This window comes from Erithacus rubecula (genome assembly GCF_903797595.1).
Source record: "Erithacus rubecula genome assembly, chromosome: 1".
NCBI classification, from domain to species: Eukaryota; Metazoa; Chordata; class Aves; order Passeriformes; family Muscicapidae; genus Erithacus; species Erithacus rubecula.
In genome coordinates, this window is record NC_136658.1 from 30,053,304 (window position 1) to 30,073,350 (window position 20,047).

Consider the following 20,047-nt stretch of genomic DNA (forward strand, 5'->3'; position numbering starts at 1 on the left):
AAAGGCCAGATCACTCATCTACCTAGATCCCTTGCAGTCTACTTAGCCAAGGGTGAAATTAATTGAAATTCAATGGTGATATGGTGATTTACAAGTGATCTTTCTCAGAATACCATAGAAGTCTCTTTTGCTTTTGAATGGATGAGTGATTAGATTTAGATTAGAGAACTTATATAAACATAGAAAGATAAACAGTTGCCATGGCCTTTTCTTAGATCATAAAAAAAAAAATCGGATTCAGGGTTAGCTTTCTAAAAAGAACAATCTGCAGAAAGAAAAATAAAGGAGCATCTTAAGCTGCTGTCACCACACTCTAAAGTGCCCACACAATAGGTTCACTTCAGAGTGAAACCAGTTCTCCTTTTGGTTCATTTGCTGACATTGTCTGATGGGCAGCTTTGCTCTTTGCAAAGAATGGTTCAGAAATCCTGAGTGAAAGGTTCAGAGCTGGACAGAGCAATCATTCATCCATTTCACGATCACAAAATTCAGACACCTATGTGGCTTGTGAGCAAATCAAAACCAGGATGTGAGAAAGGCCTTGCTCCTGGAGCAAGTGTCTGAATTTGGGCCCCCAGAAGTATTTAACCAGAAATCTGCCTAAAGGGTCTTTTTGCCATTTGTATTTTCTGTTACCCTCTGTGTCTGAAAGGGTTTATTTCTGATGAATGATTGCTATCTGCCACTACACCCCTTTAGATGAAACTTTATGCCCTTTAAACAGTATTGACTGCAAAGACCAGGGAGTAAAATAAAAGAAAGAGAGAAAATACCTCTGTCAGGAAGTGCTGGAAATCCAGGAGAGCAAATCTCGGTCTTGTTCACTGGTTAGTTATTGAAAACACAAGACTTTGTATTAAACACCCCTGAAGCATCACATTCACCTTCTGCCTGACTACCCAGTGGGAAAAGATGCCAAAACAGTTGCTGCATTAACAGGGACACATTTGTGACCAAATAAAGAGCTATCTCTGGAAACCAGGGTTTTTTGTGAGTAGAGCACTTATGCAATACCTGAGTATCTGGGCTGCCGACACAAAAAGCAAGGTGTGGTCTCTGCCCCTGTGCCCATGTGTCGACCCTCCCTTATTCAAGCACCTTAATAGAAAACCCTACACCAACAGAAAGTTAACATGGATGTGGGAGGCTCAGACTACAGGGATCTTGAAGTGAGCTAAGGTCAAAAAGCCGTTGCCAAATACATGAGTAAAAAAAAATAAAAAAGGCTTTGAGCATTAAATCTGCTTATTAGTGTCTAAGATCCTCTCTCAGTAAAAAAAAAAAAAAAAAAAAAACCAACAAAAAAAAAAAAAAAACCAGCTGGATTTCTCTCAAGTGCAGGCTAACAAAATGCCAAGCAACATGAGCAGGACTTGGCACTAATGTGCCCAAGTGACTGATCTCACTAGCAAAATCAAATTTTTTCCACTATCAAATTGCTGGGATCAGCTAAGAACAATTAGTTAGGAGCTAGACCTAGAATTCCATGAAGAGCCAGAATTATACAAACCCATGTTTTCACTACAGAACCTCTAAAAGAAAGAGTTGGATCTTTCTCCTTGTTATTCTGATCCCAGAGAGGCTCTTTATGTTTAGCACAAGGGCGTCTAATTCATAGTCCCAGCAAAAAAGTTAGGAGCTGAAATAACAGGAAAGCTGTTGTACCACTGCTGTCCTTAGAGACAAGATAAATGGCATGGAATGTTCGCTTCCTCCCTAAGGTCCCCCTGCCTGATTGAGGAGTCAGTTTAGTGTGCTGTCTCACTTGCTAAATTGCCACTTAGAGGAAGACACAGTTGAACGTGGTCACCACCAGAGATACGCCTCCCGTGCAGTGATGAAGTCGTCAGGTGGCCACTAGATAAGCCAGCTAAAGAGGGTCAAGAAAGCTGTCCTCCACTTGATAGCAGCATCTTAATAGCCTTCTAAAAACAGTAGGCAATCAAGTACCCAGACAATTTAATTTCCCTTCTCAGCTGGAAAATAAGTACAGTACTTAGTTTCATTCAGAAAAGAGAGGGAAAAGGAGAACTCATCTGCCCATTGATTCATTTGTTCACTCATTACCTGTGTTAACTCTGATGTACTGTAAGGTGCAAACTTTTCAGGAAACTTGTTATGTCAATATGCAAGGACACTTAACTGTGAGTATTTTCCCTGACTGTAAGAGCTAAGAGTTCACTGTAAGCTCTTAGCTTGCTTGGCTACCTTGTTATGCTATAGGAAATGTAGGGGTAGCATTCAGAGATGACAGACTGCATAAATGTATTCCTGCACTGAGTGGGCCCCTCTAGCTTCTTAAGCTCGTGAAAAAGTCTGGTGCTGAGTTAGATTTTCTCTTTGACATAGATTGCAATAAAGTGTGAGCCACTTACAGTCTTCCAGAGTTTCTTGCAGACTTGCACAGGCACAGACACACTGTTAAATTACATTCTCTAGTGAATAGTTAAACAAAATTCTGGAGAAGGTCCAGATTTTCCCAGCTTCTTCATAAATGGTTCACAATAGACATTCTTTCGTTTTGTCATTAACTAGATTGGGATGATACTTTGTTATGTGAACGATGGTGTTTGGAGATTTGTGCACCTATTTTTTCAGTGCAGATTTAGAAAGTTGCCAAATGACTAAGATAAAGTAGAGATTTTCTTTCTGCCTTGCTCAATCTTCATCTCAGTTGGACTGTAGTCCCAGAGTACAACCAAAGAAAAGATCTCAGCCATAAGGCTCCCAACAGCAAAGCCACTGATTGCTGTTAGATTAATGTGAACTGGCACCAGAGCAACAGATAGTCTGGAGAGGCAAGAGCAAATCTGTGATTTATCTCCCAAATTTAGGATGTACTGTATATAGTGATTTATAGTAGTATTTGAAACATCTTTTGCTCCAGTGATGCACTTTAGTCAGTGCTTTGGTATGGCTACAGCTCTTCAGCCCTGCATACTGGACTTGGTAAACTGAAGACATGCCTACATGTCTACAGTTTCATGGAGAGGACACCATCAGTGATAGAGATGCATAGCATTTAACCACAAAAAATAATTGTTCTTACTTGTCTTGATGGAATTGTTTTGACTGGTAAACGAAAGTCTGTGCGGTAACTGAAAAACTTTATTAAAGTTATTAATTATTAGGGCGATCAGAATTGTCCCTTCCAGTGTTCTAAGCTACAATAAATGCTTTTTCAAATCACTGAGTGTAAATGCTTTCAAACAAGACAGTCTGGAAATCCCTTAAAGTGCTCCCACCAATGTGGTATTGGCAGAGTACATATATTTTATATTCTGTGCAACTTCGCAGGCAAAAATCTCATCAAGGTACCAAATTAAACTGTCATGCTGCTCTGTGACTCCTGAACTGCTGGCACGCCCCAGCTGTAATGCATGTTATTAATAACACCAAGTTGTCGGGGAAACAGTTTCCAGGTCATACTGTAAAGGCAGCTAATTGGTAACAATGAATGACAGATTCCCTTTAAAGTTCTGGAAATAACTGAATGCAAACAATGCCAGATGATGCAAAATACAGAGATAGACAAGATTAATACTTATTTTTATCACAGTTGTACCTTTCACTAAAACCCTTCTAAAAAGCCAAACCAAGGTATTTTCAGAGAATCTGAAGCACCCAAATGCTTCACTTCCCCGACAGGAATTAGTTTGCAGGCAGCATAGCAGGAAAATGAATAAATCATGTGGGTCACAGTTGATTATTATTGTTAATCTATAATAACTAGCTAGCCAAACATAAAGTAAAGGTTAAACTTCCAGAGGTGTTGAGATACTATTCATAGATTCACATGCTCAAATTAAGACCACCAAGCTTATACTTCAGATTCCCTCTTTAACCTTTGGAGAAACAGAGGCACTGCTGGGGTATAATTCATCACATCTACAACAATTGTGAACAATGCCTCCTTTAATAGTGCCTCTTCCTTAACACCAAGACAAAATATAGACCTAAGTGTTTAGCATAGAGGGAGACACTGAAGTTTAATCAAGATGAATCAAATTTTTTGAAAATGAAAGCCATGTAAGAGTGGCCTGTCCAGAAAGATGAGTGGAAAGGGGCACTGCATATGCGCCAGGTCAGTAAGTCTGGGAGCCAAACCACCCCAGGCTATGACTTCTGCCTTAGTGGCCACAGCTTAATGAGCAGGAAAAACAAAACATCCATATAAACCACTATTTCTGTTTATTGTTCATCTTATTAAACTAACCTGCTACCAATACTGCATACTAAGGAGTAACATATAGCCCTCAGGGATCTGCCTTTCAGGCAGCCTCCAGGGACAGGGCAAACACTTGGGATTTGAATATCTCCTGTGGTAAGTACTGAGCAGGATGCCTACATTCCATGAGTGCTTCTACCTTGAAGACAGGAAGGGATTTAAGCAGTACACAGGTATAGTCATATCACTCTGCAGCAGGGTGAACTGTATCCTTGGTGCCTTAACTCATCATTTGCAAAATGATTCAGAGATGCACAGGCTGTAAGGCCAGGATCTGTCTTCAGCTCTTCACAACACACAGACAAAACAGCTATTCCCAAGAGCTGGATTAAGCCTTCTGAAAGATAGCTAATCTTGTTTTAAAGAACCAGAATGATGATGAATCTAACACCAGTCCTGGTAAGGTGTTGCAACACTTAATTACCCTTGTTGCCAGAGAATTGAACTTTCCTTCAAGGTTGAATTTGTTTAACTTCGTATTACAGACAACATTATGTTATGTTTTAGCTAGCAAGACCAAAAACGACTTCCCTGTCTAAAAGTTTATCTGGGCATTGGTGCCTGCATGCAGAAGCCAAGCCCTTGTCAATTTGCACTTTGATGAACAGCAGACAGTGACTCTGTAACCTCTGTATCACATATGCTGTTTTCCTGGATCTTATTTTTGGGCTCCCTTGCAATTCTCTGAAGTTTTCCTTCACTGCTCTTTAACTCAATGGAGGAGAGACAGGGCAGGATGACTGCAGGGCACCTTGGGCTCAGTGCATGGGAGATCATGTGGGTATGGGAATGCTTGACCTCCAGCATGCAGAATGAGATCTAAGCTTGGGTTTCACTTCGGTTTTGGCTGTTGGGTTTCACTTTGCTGTCTGAACAACTGCCATTTGTCTCCATCCAATCCTCATCAGGACCAGTTTTCTTCCAGCAAAACCACACAATTCTGTCTATTTTAGAGTAGATTATATGGTCTGCACAGATATTTCTGAATTTTAACTTTTAGTCAGATTTTAACTGTATATGCTTTTTTCACCGCTCCTGGAGATCCAGAGAGTGATTGCTATATTTTATGCTGTTTTTTTAAAAAGAAGTATTTATCCAGCTTAAATTTGCTGCCACACACTCTCACTGGGTAACTTCTTGTCTTGTTTTTAAAACTGGGTTCCTGTCAGGTTGAATGGAAAATGTGTGCAAAGTACAAAGCATATTCTACAAGTTTAACTAACGGTATGTCATCTCTGAATTACTGTTCCAATCTTCCTCTTACACAGAAATTCTCTCCTCAACTAGAGACAATTTCATAATTTCTCTGTTAGTTGTGCTGCATCTCTGAAGTTAATACTGAACAAATGTAAAATTATACCATTATTTCACAATATTTAAAATATTTATAGCATTATAACATACAATGTAATGTTTTCTTGCCATTTTGACTACCATTGATCTATTACTAGAGAAATTACCCTGGCAACATGGTGATTCTGTGATTCTTTAAGGTCAGAAGAAGGTAGGTTTTTTGCATAAGAAGGGGTGACCCCCTTAGTGCTTTATCACCTGAGTAAGATGGGGGAAGGGGAGGACAGGGAATGATAAAAAGAACTGTCCCTGAAGAGTTATTCATCAGTTCAGATGAGATCACATCTGCAAAATCTGCAAGGTAGCAATTCCTGGATTCCTGGGACATGCTGACAGCAACACAAACCTGACTAGGGAACTGAAACTCTAATCAGCTTCACGACACTGTGGCTGAGCTGCAAATGCTGTGCCTTGCAACAACAACCCATGATCACAGTGGTGGATGATTTTCCAACTGCTGCTACAGCATTGCAAGAAGGTTTTTTGGAAACACAGGATGAAAAAGGAGACAGTGGATAAAAATATAAAGAAACATTGGAACTAGCAAAAGAATGCTTCAAAGTCATAGCCTGTACAGACATGGGAAAAAGAGAAGGGGACAAAGAGAGAAGACAGGAAAGATTAAGGTGGCAGTGGAAATGAGAAAACAATCCACCTGGACAGTAGAAAGAGTGGTGTTCATGAAAAAAATACCCCTGCACAAAGGTCATGTGCTAATAGTAGAAGTGGTAAATGGTAATTAGAAATATATAGATTTGGTAAGAATAGTCTCATTCCCATAAGACAATGAGAAACTAAAGTCTGAAAGAAAAGGGATACTTAAGAAAAAGCTCTAGATTCTCTCTTGACTCTGACAATGCCTCTGCCAATAAGAAGCTGTGAACAAGCTATTTTAAAATTGTGAGTCACATGTTTGTTTTGTTTGAAAGATAACTGCAACAGGAACAGCAACAAGTTTATGGACATTGTTTAAGTTCAGACATAATTGTGAAAGTACTTTGCAGTTGTGAGATAATTAAGTATCACAACAGCACTTGAATAAATTTTATCATTATCAGTTTTGGAAATAAGGAAAGTATAGACACAAGAAATTTAAGATCAGAAGTCTGCCATCCATGCACATGTTAAAATCAATAGTTCAAGGCTCATTTTTCAGACTAGGTGCCTGATTGTTCAGCAGTTCATTGCAATAGTGTGGAAATAGGATTTCCCCTAAAGTGGGATTACTGCAACATTCTAAAAAAATGCCAAATATGTAAAATACGAATTTCTGTTGGTCTAATTAAATTGATCATAGTCTGACAACGCTTCTTTCTTAGCACTGTCAACACCCATTGCCTCCTACAGAAGCCAAACTAACTTGGATTTCAGCAGCAAGCCTCTCCTCAGTGCTCCAACAGCTTGGGCCTCAAGTGATCACAAAAGCCAGTGCTTCATGTCACCATTTATCTGAGAGCCAACATGAAAACCTTCCTCACTGCAACCATCATCCTGGCTCTCCTGTGGGCAGTTCTGAACTCTCTTACTTTCTTTGTCTTTTTGTAGATTTTTCCTGCTGTGGTACTCTGAATACCACAGGCAGAACTGCAAAATATAGCTAAAGCAGGAGGCAAATGTTGCTTTGCATGTGCTTCAAAGCAAGAGCACTCCTGTGGTTTTCTGTTCCCTACCACACTGCAGCTTCAGAGCTGGTTCAGGACCAAACCTGGCCTAAAACCCCTGTCCTCATACTCTTTCTTGCTCATGGGCTTAAAAATTGCCTATGGAGATTAACACAAGTGAAGGCAGATCATCTAACACAGGTCAAGTGTATTTCTGACATTGCCTTATCGTGGTAATTTCTGCAACAAGACTTCCATAGACTTGTTGGAGAGAGTCCAGAGGAGTCCACAAAGATGGTTAGAGAGATGGAACCCCTCTCCAGCAATAAACACAGAGGTTGTTCACCTTGGAGAAGCGAAGGTTCCGGAAGATCTTGGAGCTCCTTCCTGTTCTGAAGTGGGATACAAGAGAACTGGAGAAGGACTTTTGACAGGAGCAGGGAATGACAAGACAAGGGGGAATGGCTTTAAAATAAAATAAAAGAGAATAAGATCAGATATTAAGAAGAAATTCTTTACTGTGAGGGTGGTGAGGCATGGCCACAGGCTACCCAGAGAAGTTGTGAATGTCCCATCCCTGAAAATGTTCAAGGCCAGGCTGGATGGGGCTTGGAAACTGATCAAGTGGAAGGTGTCCCTACCTATGCCAGGGACATTAAAACTAGATGATCTTTAATGTCCCTTCCAACCTCACAGAATCACTCTGTGATTCCAGACTGCTAAAATATATTGTGTGACTAAGCTTGCTGTACATGCAAAGGCACTGAACAGGCTGCTAAACTAAGAACCCAATTATGAGCACCAGGATATAATTTCTAACAAGGCAGAATGCAAGTGGCCTCCCTCTGCCTTGCCACTCTTTGCAGGCCAAGATACCTGTGTTTGTGTACACACACACTGGGGACCACTCGTCTTAATGACACGGGTGATGAAAACTTAACGCTGAGCTCAGGTAATGTGCGTTAACAAGGTTTTATCTGCTGCAAACAAATGGTATTTTACAATCCATTTAAGTACTTTAAAAATATATTCCCTAAAAACCATAAGCTTGTTTTACCAGCATTAAATAAAGAAAGGATCTGGAGAGGCATCTATCTATCCTTCCATCCATCCATCATTAGATGTAATTTAATACTTAATGACATTTGTGATCATCATGCTATGCTTGTAATTGAAAATGAATAATTGAAATTCCAATTACCACAGGGGTCAGTGTAAGGGGAATTCATATAGTAACTTGCTAGGCAATAGCCTAAATTTGCATTCATGTTAGGACTGCAAACAATGTGTCTCATTCTTCAATTATTTATTGGGAATTGTCGTCTTAATTTCGCTTAGCTACTTCTGCGAACACTTGGGGCATTGTCCTGCAAGGCAGAAACACTAGACTTCCACATGCTCATTCAGCATCTAGCTGGAGAGTCCTGGATCAGCACTCCTGTGGGGCACCCCGTTGGCATCTGTCCTCAGCAGAGCAGCTGAAGGTGCCACCAGCAGACTAAGTGCACTTCAATACAGACCACACATCTGTCAGCATGAGGGAAATGGCAAGAAAGCACAGAGCTGCACAAGACCAAGAATACATGATACCAGTGGAGTTAGCCTTAAATAATCGATCTTGGGCCTCAAACAACATCCAGTGGCAAATCATCAACATAACAAAAGAGGCTCATTTTCAGGCTATTAGCTGCTTGCAGTACAAGGAACTTTTCTGGCTTTCTCAGAAACCTGATCCCCTAATGACTGCAGAAAGGGCAACAGGACAGAAAATAATTACAGTCTGTCAGACAGTCTGGCATTCAACTTTCCACATGGTCCAGCAGACGGTGTCAAAGATTTGACCTCAAGGGGGTTTAAAGCACATTGTCAGAAAATACTCATCTAAATGGTCTACAGAGCATCCTACAGCTGATCAATGTCTTAAGTGAGCAATACTTAGCAGCTGAAATGTGTTTGATTAGTACATCTAACCCCTGATTGATTGGTTTTCTAAATAATTAATTGCCTTGTTCGTGGGGGAACAAAATAAAACTTTAATAAGTGACAAGGATCTCAGTTTCTCTGTAGCAGGCTACAAGAATGCTAGCTCTGCTTTTCACTGGTTGGCTTAAAATTCACATATGAAACCACCTGTATATTTGCATCCAGAGCAGCAGATTTCACTGCTTTCCTAATATTAAAAAATGTGGCTAAGTGGAAATTTCCCTTCAACTTGCTCCAATGCCAGGAATTTTTCATATTCCTTTCACTTGTCTTTCAATCCATCTGATCTTTCCAGAAAGATATGACCAGTTTGGGCATTAAACTCTGAACACATTACTTAAAAAAAGCTATTAAAACAATGAATTATAACTCATATGTTTTTTAAAAAGGCTGCTGATCAATTTACATTGAACCTCTGTGTATATGTAAGTGTCTCTCAGCTTTTCTTTAAAGCAGTAGAAGCAGGTATCTCCAGAAGGCAACTTATTAGACCAGGTCATGGAGTGGAAATAGAATCATGGAATGGCTAAGGTTGGGGAACATCTCTAAGGTCATCGAGTCGCCTCATTAGGCCAGCACTGCCAAGTCCACCACTAACCCATATCCCCAGGTGTCATATCCACATGCCTTTTGAAAACTTCCAGGTGTGATGACTCCACCACTGTTCTGGGCAGCCTATTCAAATGTATGAAACTGATCAGATCTGTCTTAAGATGTATCTCTTTCAAGTGCCCAGGTTTGTGAAGTGACTCCTATGCAGTGTGTTAGACTCTATGTACTTTGATCAGAGCACCTCTGACATGTCACTGCAGATTCAGGTTCACAGGTAGAAGGAGACACGCAACCTGTGATAACCAGCTCCAGCAGGATGTTTATAAAGTTAATAAAGTCTGGAGGGACTGATTATTTCTGCAACGACAGCCTGGTTTGAAATGCAAATAGCTGGACTGAAATGATTTACATCTCTTCTACAGAGATACCAGGGTGAAAGGCAAGAGATAATCATATCATAGTCTAGTCCTCACCCATCCAGTAAAGGCCCTCTGGCCTTGTTCAATAAAAGCAAGTACAACTCTTTTACTAGTAAGAAAAAGGAATGAAGGCTTATGAGAGAATTACCTGGAAAAGGCTCATTTGAGCATACCATATTGCCATTCTGTGACTGAGGATCTTCCTCCTCGCCTCCTACCACCAGCAGCAATGAGTACTCCCAATTCTAACATTAGTCCACTGAACACTCCCACCAAGATCTAGATCCATCTTTGCAGCAAATAGTATTTCCTAAATAATCCAAAGTACATGCACCTGAGGACATACATTGGTGCTCTTTCCCATATGGCCTTCAGTTATCCTGCCCTGATTGGTGTTTCTTGGCAGGACTGGAAAACAGGCACTAAAGGGACAGTCACTCCACCAGGGCACTCTGGTCCCCAGTTTTTAGATGAAGAGGAACATGCGCCTAAAAATTCAACCAACATCCTTTCCTCTTTGCCACCACAGGAGACAGAGCACAGCCCAGCCAAGTGCTATTTGGTTTCCACACTGAGCCAGCCACTTCCACTGCAGATCCATGGCATGAAAGAAGCTTTTCTATATTGCAATTTAACTTTGAAATATCTTGGTGTATAAATGGCAACGTGTTAAAATGATCTTTGTGTTGTTGAGCCTGTGCCTTTCTGGGTCAGTACTACCACACTGCCATTCAGGTCACAATGTTGTTATTAGTGTCAGATTTATAAGGACCATCAGTGGGTGAAGTGTTCTTAGAGAGGCTTTTTAAACAAACCTGATTTCAGCCTATGGAACCAGACCATCATTATGTCTCTCACCAACCAAAGAATGTGTGTTTACACAAGAGGAGGCCACGGGTCAGAGGCAGAGAGCAGAAGCACAGACAGTGCAAATCAATATTTTTAGATAGTTTACTGTTAAATAAACTGCAAGACCAGGCCCAGCTGGTTTGCATCAGCTTCACCACTCTTAGTATCAATGGAAGAAGGACTGTTTACTTGTATCGCAGTTATGGATCTCAGCACAGTCATCTCAATAAACTGCTGCCTGAAAAACCTCACATCTTCTCTAAATAGCTACTCATTGAGAATGTGGAAGAGGTATACAGCTTCTTGGCTTACAAATGAAGCAATTAAAGAGCAATTTAGACATCAGAGTAAGGTCAAATATTTAACTTCTGAGAGTCTATGAGTAATCAGAGACTGCTGGGTGTCAAACAAGTCATGGGATTGGAATAACCTGATCAAGAAAAGCAGTTCTCCCCTCTCCTGATGCTCAACCCAGGGTCTTGCCCTTTGGATGCAAAGTCCCATCCCTCCTGTGCACAGCAAAGGCCAAAAGGCAAAAAGCTTGCCAGCAGAGAAACAGAAATAGATACCAGTCTGTTAGCTGACAAATCTAGGAAATCTTTTCTTATTTTGCTGCAAGGATGGCTGTAATGACATGGTGGGTTGGAGGAGCTGCCTTCGCTCTGCTGCAGAGGGCAAAAGGAGTTTGAGCCCAGTCACAAGAAATGTCAGGCAGAATAAATTTGCTGCTTGGCTTGGCAGTGACAGCATCAGGTTTTTCACCTGTTTCCCTGTGAGTCATGTCCAACTTTTGGACATGCATTTCCTGTGTATCCAACACAGCCTAAGGTGGGAAGTAATGAGAGGCCTGGTTTTGACATGTGTTGATGTACATAGCACAGTTGCCTAGCACAGGTGCTGCCTTGCACATATTTCTGCACACTGGAATTGTAAGTCAATGGGGGCTCTGGCTCAGCGGTCCTCATGTGGAATTCTCCACTCCAGCTTCTGAATTCTGCCAATATTCTGCACAATTTTCATGAAGACATTACATATCTATAGATCATCTACCTTCTGTGAGAATTACTATGTCTTGCCTGACAACATAGCTAAAGAATTACAAAAAATTCTGTTTTTTTAAACCAGTGAAAATTGCAATGAGGTTTCTTTTAGCCTCTGAGCTGTCATGCCTGCTTCCTCCCTTCTTAGCTTCCACAAACTACTTTGTAAGGTTTAACCCTTCATTTACTTTCTTCCTTATTGAAGTAGTCAGAAATTATTTTTTCATTATTTACCGATTAAGGCACAGAAACTCAAAGGAACAATCAAGTTACTTAAAGGCTAAAAAAACATAAATATTTCATTTTCTTTGAAAGTCCAAAAACTTTTAAAATTATCTTTTAAGTCATAATGGTAACATTGATTGAAAAGCTCAATTCCACATCACTCCAAAGGGCACTTGATTAAAATATAGTTTAGCCAGGATACATGTGTGATGGCTGCTTTTTTACCATTACTAAGAGAAAATATTTATAATATAGTAGAATATAAAATTCCTCATAGAATTTTTACTATATACTAGTAATATTATTTTATATACTAATAGTATTATTATACTAGTAGCATTATACTAGTAGTATTATTACTACTTCAACTCTGCTGCGTCAAGCATTCTCCTTATTCATGTGTAAGAAGATATAATATTGCACCAATTAGTTAAATCCAATAATCAAACTTTATTACTCAGCCAATACCTTATTGACTGCTGCTCTGCTGGCTTTTTGTCACTGCTGTCTTCATTGTCTTTTGATTTTCCAGTTTTCCCTATATATTTTCAGGGCAGCATATCCATACACTGAATCTCCTTCATGAGGTCACTCCAGCCAGCACAGGTTTGTTATGAGGATAAATTTTTCCTCAGGTTTAAAACAAAGTAATAGCATATTTCACCCACTATATATGCTATATATAGCATATAGCACCCACTGTGATTATCAGTAATGCATACTGCAGCCATTGGCTTAGGCTGCTGAAGGGGTTTTGCAAGACTCTGGCTTTGTTTCCCTTTTTGAAGGCTGAATCCCAAAAAATCAAACAGGAGCAACTATGTCTTGGACTGACTTGAGGGAGCTTGCTTATTGTTTTCCCTTTCACAAGAAAAGCAGCCACAAAATTGAACAGGAAAGAAAAGGAAAAAGAAAGCAAACAAACCACAGAATGGGACCAACTAAAAGATTTTGTTTAGACAGATATATCACATTTTCCTTTGTGGAGGTTGGATTTTTCCTTGGTTCCCTTGCATTTTATTTCTTTAGGCCAGCAGGCTTAAACCAATGGTTTCTAACAAGCCACTGAAATATTTCATGTCATTGTTTTTCTAGTTTCCATATTTTGTTCTCTGAAGGAGAGTACTAATAAAATATATGGACCTCACACTTCCTATATCAACAAACAAACAAATAAACTAATCTGAAATACTGTATGTTTGTATCACCATTAACCATAAGAGCAGAGCATATCACCACCAAGGAAACAAGGCTCACACACACTCAGTAAAAATTTGTTCTATCTGGCAAAGAAAGGATGAACTTAGAGTAACAGTTGTCTTCTGACACTTCTTCTGTATAGTCATTGTCAACATTTACTTCCTGTGACCTCTCTTACAGATTTTCCACCACAGTAAGGTCTCCTGTATCCTGTCTAAAAATCTATTAAAATAACCATTTTTTCCTTTGCAAACCATCGAGACCATGCATAAAATTTCATCAAAGTTATCTCCAGAAAGAGAGCAGAGGATGTCACTGAAGTTAGTATGTCCCCTTGACACTGCCCACATTCATGGCTTAAAAACTGCAATGATTTGGATTCTCTCAACTTGAGTTTCCTAGGTTGGCCAGCCCTTCTCAACCTGAGTACCTGTAACCCTTTGGTAACTCTCTCTTTTTTCTTCCAAGACATGGACAATGGTACCTTGCAAGGTTCGTGATTCTTTTATGCAGAAACATACTGACCTAAACTTTCACAAAATAGATTTAGGTTCAAACCTTGCTCTGCAAAAAGAAATGAGAAAGGGTTTCTGCTAACACAGGACTTTACTCCTCTATTAAGTGATCTCAGAACCAATTTAAAGGCTGTTTAGAAGGGAATGCTCTCTTTCCTCCTTGATGAAGTGTTCCCCCTTTGTAGGCAAGAACTCCAGGCAGCCAAGCTACCAGTAAGAATGGGATCATCACCATGTAGCTGAGCTGATAGGCGACTCATCTCTAGCCCTCATTTTTTATCTGAGGAAGGGTGTCTCTTCTGCACAGTGGAGCAATTTCAGTATGAGTGATACAGAGAGATCCCATGCAGATAGGAAAGAAAATCATATAATTTTAGTCATCTTCAGTCTCTGTCCAAACTTGTCACCCTGGGTTGCTTTTTATTCCCCAGAGAGAAGCAGAGAATTTTAAGCATATATTATGTGGTTTTATTTTAGGTGTGTCTTTTGAAATGAAAAATCTTTCAACCTGAATGTGCTTGTTCCTCTCCACTGACTAAAAAAAAAAAGTCTGTGATGACTGTCTCAGCTGTGAATATTTACATTTGATCAGATGTACCTAATTCCAGGCCGGGTTTCTGTCATCTTCCTTTCCAAAATAAACTTACATTTTGTTAAGAAATCTCTTTCATACTATCACAAAACAAAACCTTTATAAAACCCAGGATGAAAAAAAAATCAAATTAAACCCTCCTGTTCTCAGACACTGATGTCCTAGAATAGACCCTGATATGTAACCACCACTGTTTGGGCAGCCAGAGGGAGAAACAGACTATAAACAAAACTGAAACAGATTTTATTGATTTTTCCCCATGCAAGCTAAGCCCCATGCAAAATCAAAATCAAACACAGAATATCAATAACTAACAACAAGTCAAGTGCATTTTCAAAATAGCTCCCTCTCCATGGTGTAAGGCATTCCTGCAACAAGTCAGATTAAGACAGATACCTGCAAGTTATGATTTGAAGTGGATTATGTCCATTTAAGGCTTCATTTCAATAGGTTTTCATGCTGATGACCTTGACAGAATAAAGGAATTTACATTATCCAAAAGCTGTTAACTATGTACAGTTCTCTACTGCCTATGCATAAAAGTAGAATGTTTTCTTTCACAGAGAAAGAGCTACCATGGGACTTGTACTCTTGCTCCAGCAACTAACCCCTTTTCCCTGAGCTTTGTATACACTTCCAGCTTACAGAGCTATGGTACCCCACATCATCAGAACTCTGGCTCCAACAGCAGACTCACAATGAGGGTATAACCAAGCAAGATTTGGCAAAAAATTGAGGGCAGGTCAGAGATATACAAGGAGACACTGTGAACATGCATAGGATAGGATTCATCCCTCATTAAACTTTGGATATTGAGTACACTTTCACATGAGCTAGCTAGTCACAAATCCTCTGACTGTAGATCTAATACTAGTAGCTCCTTCCTGGAGATGGACCCCAGCCTGGGAGTGCATCTTAGGATAGAGCCAGGCTAATACAGCTCATGAGTTGCTGCATCATGACTCTTTTGTTCTTCTAAAATATCCTCTCTGTGCACAAAGATGCTTGAACTGGGGTGACGTCTTTGTCATGAACTGGATGAATGCTTGACACTAAATTGCTCAGATTGCTATAAAGACACAGTTATTATCTGTGAAGTACAGATCCCTCCAAAACTCTGTGGATGGAAAACTTCTGAAGTTTTTCATTGCAGTCCCAGACTCTTCATACTGTCTGGGCTGCTTACGTATCTTGCATTTCAAATTCCCTGGATTTTTTCTTACAAATAAACATCTTAAAGGAAGGACAATTCAATTTACATTTGGTCAGGTTCAAAAGTCACTGTAATTGAATAATAATTTGCCATGAAGTATGGATGTGAGTCCTCATGCTTGCCTCTTGACCTGAAAGGATACGGCTAGTGAAAATGTCTAGCAGATAATTACTGTGAGCCTAACCCTGAGGCTTGGCTATTATTCACAGGTCAATCTCTCTAAGATAATTCCCAGGATAATATTACTGAAGAAAACACTCCCCCTGCATAATGCAACACCTGTCTCTGTTTTGAGACTGGGGATGGAGATGGGGGTTGAGCTTTGCCTGTTTTTCTCTCTTTTCATTAAGGTTTCCTGTAGGGCAGGGGATGAAAGCAGCAAAAGGGAGGAGTAAAGGAAAAGCCATTTTGCAACAACAAACCCACAGTGATTTTATGTTTATTCCTAGTCAGGGCTATGACCAATCAGAGAGTGTGTACAGATGAGGAAGACACAAAGTCTCCGATTATGAAACAGGACCAGGTGTTGCGATTGGCGAATGGAAGGCAACTGGTTGCAATGCACAAAGCATTTGCTAGCCCAAAAACACTAAAAAAGGGCCTTGTCAGAGCACATAATCCTTTTCTAGGTATAGGATTATGCATCACATCATTAGTAAGAACTCATCTTTTTATGTCTTGACAACACTGTAAAGAGATAGGTGTGCTTCTATTTTGACTGGTAGCAAACCATGTCTCATTATTAATTGTATTGCAAATGACCAATAATTAAATTAAACATGTAGGAAAAGTAACCTCAGAAGATCACATAAAATCACTGTTAGGTCTTCTTTGTGTCAATACACTTCCAGGAGACTGAGGGGGAAAAGTTGTAGAATTGTAGAATCATTTAGGTTTGGAAAAGACCTCTAACATGACAGAGTCCAACTATTATTAACCCAGCACTGCCATGCCCCCAAACACCACACCAAGTGTACAGTTTTGTGTATATATGCTACAGCACATATCTATAGGCAGATATGCACCATATTTTAGACAAGGTCAGGATGCTCCCTGGCCTTCTACAGCACTGCAAGGTACGTGAGCATGGGACAGATAGTGGGGGTGAGCCCAACCTGCTTTATTCCCCTCACAGAAACTTAGGGCAGTAAAAGATCTCTAGAGGTCATCTAGTTCCTTCCCTTGCCCCAAGGCAGTCTAAACTTCAGGGAGGTCATGTCTGACAGATGTTTGTTTAACTTGTTCTCAGAATGATGGAAATTCTACAATCACTGCAGATAATCTGTGCCTGGTCTCAAGTGTCCTCATCATCAAAAATCTTCCCTTGCCAGTGTTAGAAATCCACCCTAGCAATTGGAAGACAAGAAGGAAAGAGCAACAACAGGAAAATGTACAAAAGGGGAAAAAAAAGAAAAAAAAAAAACCCATCTAACGAAGAAAAAGGGGAACTAAAGAGAAGAACCTAAGGGGTCCATGGGTTGATTTGCATTATTTCAAAATTTTGCAACTGTGAAAGCAGTACTGAAGGGGAAGTCTAGTGGTCCCAGTGCCAGCAGTAAGAATAATAATTAATAATGATTATGCATCTGGTCAAAGGACAATGGTACAGTAAGGTTACATGATTAGTCTGATCAGCAACATAGAGGACTGATGGGAAAAGGTATGCAAGGGTCTTAATTAATGCCACTTAAAATGCTATTAATAATGTATGATTAACTACTTAAATATTAATATCTTTTATTACCTTCTTTTTCTGTGTCATACTGCACAGCAGGCAGAAACATCTCTGCCTGTAACAGTATATATGTAAAAGCTGTCAGCAGGTTTATCAGCCCTGTATTGAGAGACATATGAGTCCTGATGTTTAGATTTTAATTTTTACACATCCCTTTAATTCCACTTGTGTTAATTATGTCTTTCAGCACTTTAGCTGAAAGAACTGGAAGTATCTTAACTACTTCCTATACTCATTTTTATTTTTTCTTATTGTTTCTTGTTTTGCTTCCAATATTTTTAGAAAATACTGTTGAATGAACTGGTTTATTCTAGAATAGCAACATAGCATGGAACAACTCCAAAAGATACGTTTTAAATTAGAAACACTTGCAAAAGAGGAAACCAGCTATCAGTCTCAAGTTACTACTACTGTAAATGGAAACAACTTTACAACTAGATCTGTATAATTCATATTATTTTGCCAACACTTTGAAGTTACACTTTCTTCCCTCATTTCTAAAGTCAGCAAGAAACAGTTATTAAAGGCACCTTTTTAAAAAAATGAAACTGTCAAGATGTGGCTTTGAAATCTTTGAAAAGACGCCTGTAACGTATAATGTGCTATAAGCACGTCTATTAAATCATGGCTCTTGTGGCTCTAACACAGAAATACCAGAAAAGAATTCATTTCACATAGGATCAGTAGGTACACAATAATGGGAAACACTTGGACTGAAAGGTAAAGGTTGGCTAAAGTAAGCTCCTTCCCATCTGCTTGTTATCAGCAATTAAACGAGCAGAGCAGGTGACCCATAAATATATATATATATATATATATATATATATATATATATTTAACTGACAGGCTTTTGTTTGTGACTGTGTGACAATGAAGGATATTGTTTTAATGTATAGATATTGTCAAGGAACTCAAAACAGCAGCTCTTAGTAAAGAAAAGAGCAGTGGTGGGAGAAACTGAAATTATTTTCCCATGTTAGACTTAAGAAAAAAGTTGAAAAAATTAAGTCCTCAGAATTCGCCAGGCATTTGCCAGAAAACAGAAGCAGCCTGAAATCAATAGAGAAATTGTTCAATACACTTTCCCCGTCCCAAGAAAATGAAATGCAAAGAAAAGTAAAAGTACTGGAAAAGACACGAAGAGAAAAACTTTTGGTGCATAAAGAAAACTAAGCAGAGAAAACAAACATTGAAATACACTCTCACTCTATTTAGTATTGAAAGTCACAAATCAAGGATTGAAAGGTAAAGCTGAACACATTCACACTAGGAAAACATGTGAATTAGATATTAATAGTGAATGCACTTAGCCACTTAAGCATAGTTGTGTGACAGGATCTCTGTCTCTTAAATTGCTTGGTACATCTTCAGAAGGTAAGAGTTGTCCATAGAAGTTGCTAGGCTCCAGCTGGGAATGCATGAAATTCCATCACCTCCATTAAATGGGAGGTCAAGGTGGCAAAGCTAATGGCTTCTGTGACCTCAAAAATCTTTGAAATTATGAAACCATTAAATTAGGTTACTGATCTAATTGTCCAGGTCACTTGGAGTTGTGAGGATTTTATACAGGCTTTTAATTTAATATATGACTTACTATAGTTGAGATAGATACAATAATTAACCTTTAGTTGTTTTTCAAGACACAGCTTCTCTACAAACAAGGGATTTTTGCAGATTGTAAGTGCTGGTTGGCGTTAAGTAACTACAATTTGAAAAAACCCTTCAAAATCCCTCAAAGCCATTCTCTGCACTGGATTCTCTTTTAAATATTTTGTCATCAAGAACATTAGCGAATTGCTAAAGCAATTAAATATTTGTTAATTAGCAATAAAGAAAAATCAACTTATGTAATTATAAGTGAATTAAAAACAATGGAATTAATTATTAATACTAAAGATTGGCATTCTTCCCAGAGCTGTAAGTTGAATTTTACTTGTCTTTTTAAAGCTAAATTCATTCTCTGCAATACATCCAGCAAAATTATTGATGCTTGCTTTGTAGCCAAGCATTTTGCAGATGAAGGAAATGTGGAGCATTCCTGCAGCTATATACCTTGTGCCCTAGCCCAGTGAATACAATGATTCAAATTTCTTTAACATTCAGGTTCTAGGACAGATGTTTCTCAAGAACAAAGGAAAAACTAAACTAAACCAAATTTTTAAGGAACCTCAGAGAGTCTAGACATGAGATTATATTCATAAATAACCTATTGAATCATTAGGGCACACATTTGCAAGTAAGTTTTTCCACTTAAATAAAAGCAAGACCAACCTGTAAAATGAAGTCTTAGATATTGAGTTACCCAGGGAAGTGGACACATCATCAACCTTCCAGAATTCAAGAAGCATTTGGACAATGTTATCAGGCACATTGTGTAATTCTTGGGGTTGTCCTGCACAGGACCAGTGTTTTAGTCCGTCCCATCAAACAGCATTTAAAGTCAAACATGTTCCTAATCACCCTATTTTTCATGATTGTCCAGGCAAGTTCCCCTTTGAGAATTGATCTGTCACTGTGAATTGAAGACAGGATTGGAATAACA

The 20,047-nt window shown here is 39.2% G+C and overlaps 1 protein-coding gene across 1 annotated transcript in view; it reads right to left on the minus strand.

Moving 5' to 3' along the window:
- The window catches only part of TENM4 (teneurin transmembrane protein 4), a 587,508-nt gene that overhangs the window by 467,190 nt on the left and 100,271 nt on the right, over nucleotides 1–20,047 (minus strand). The window lies entirely within an intron of this gene.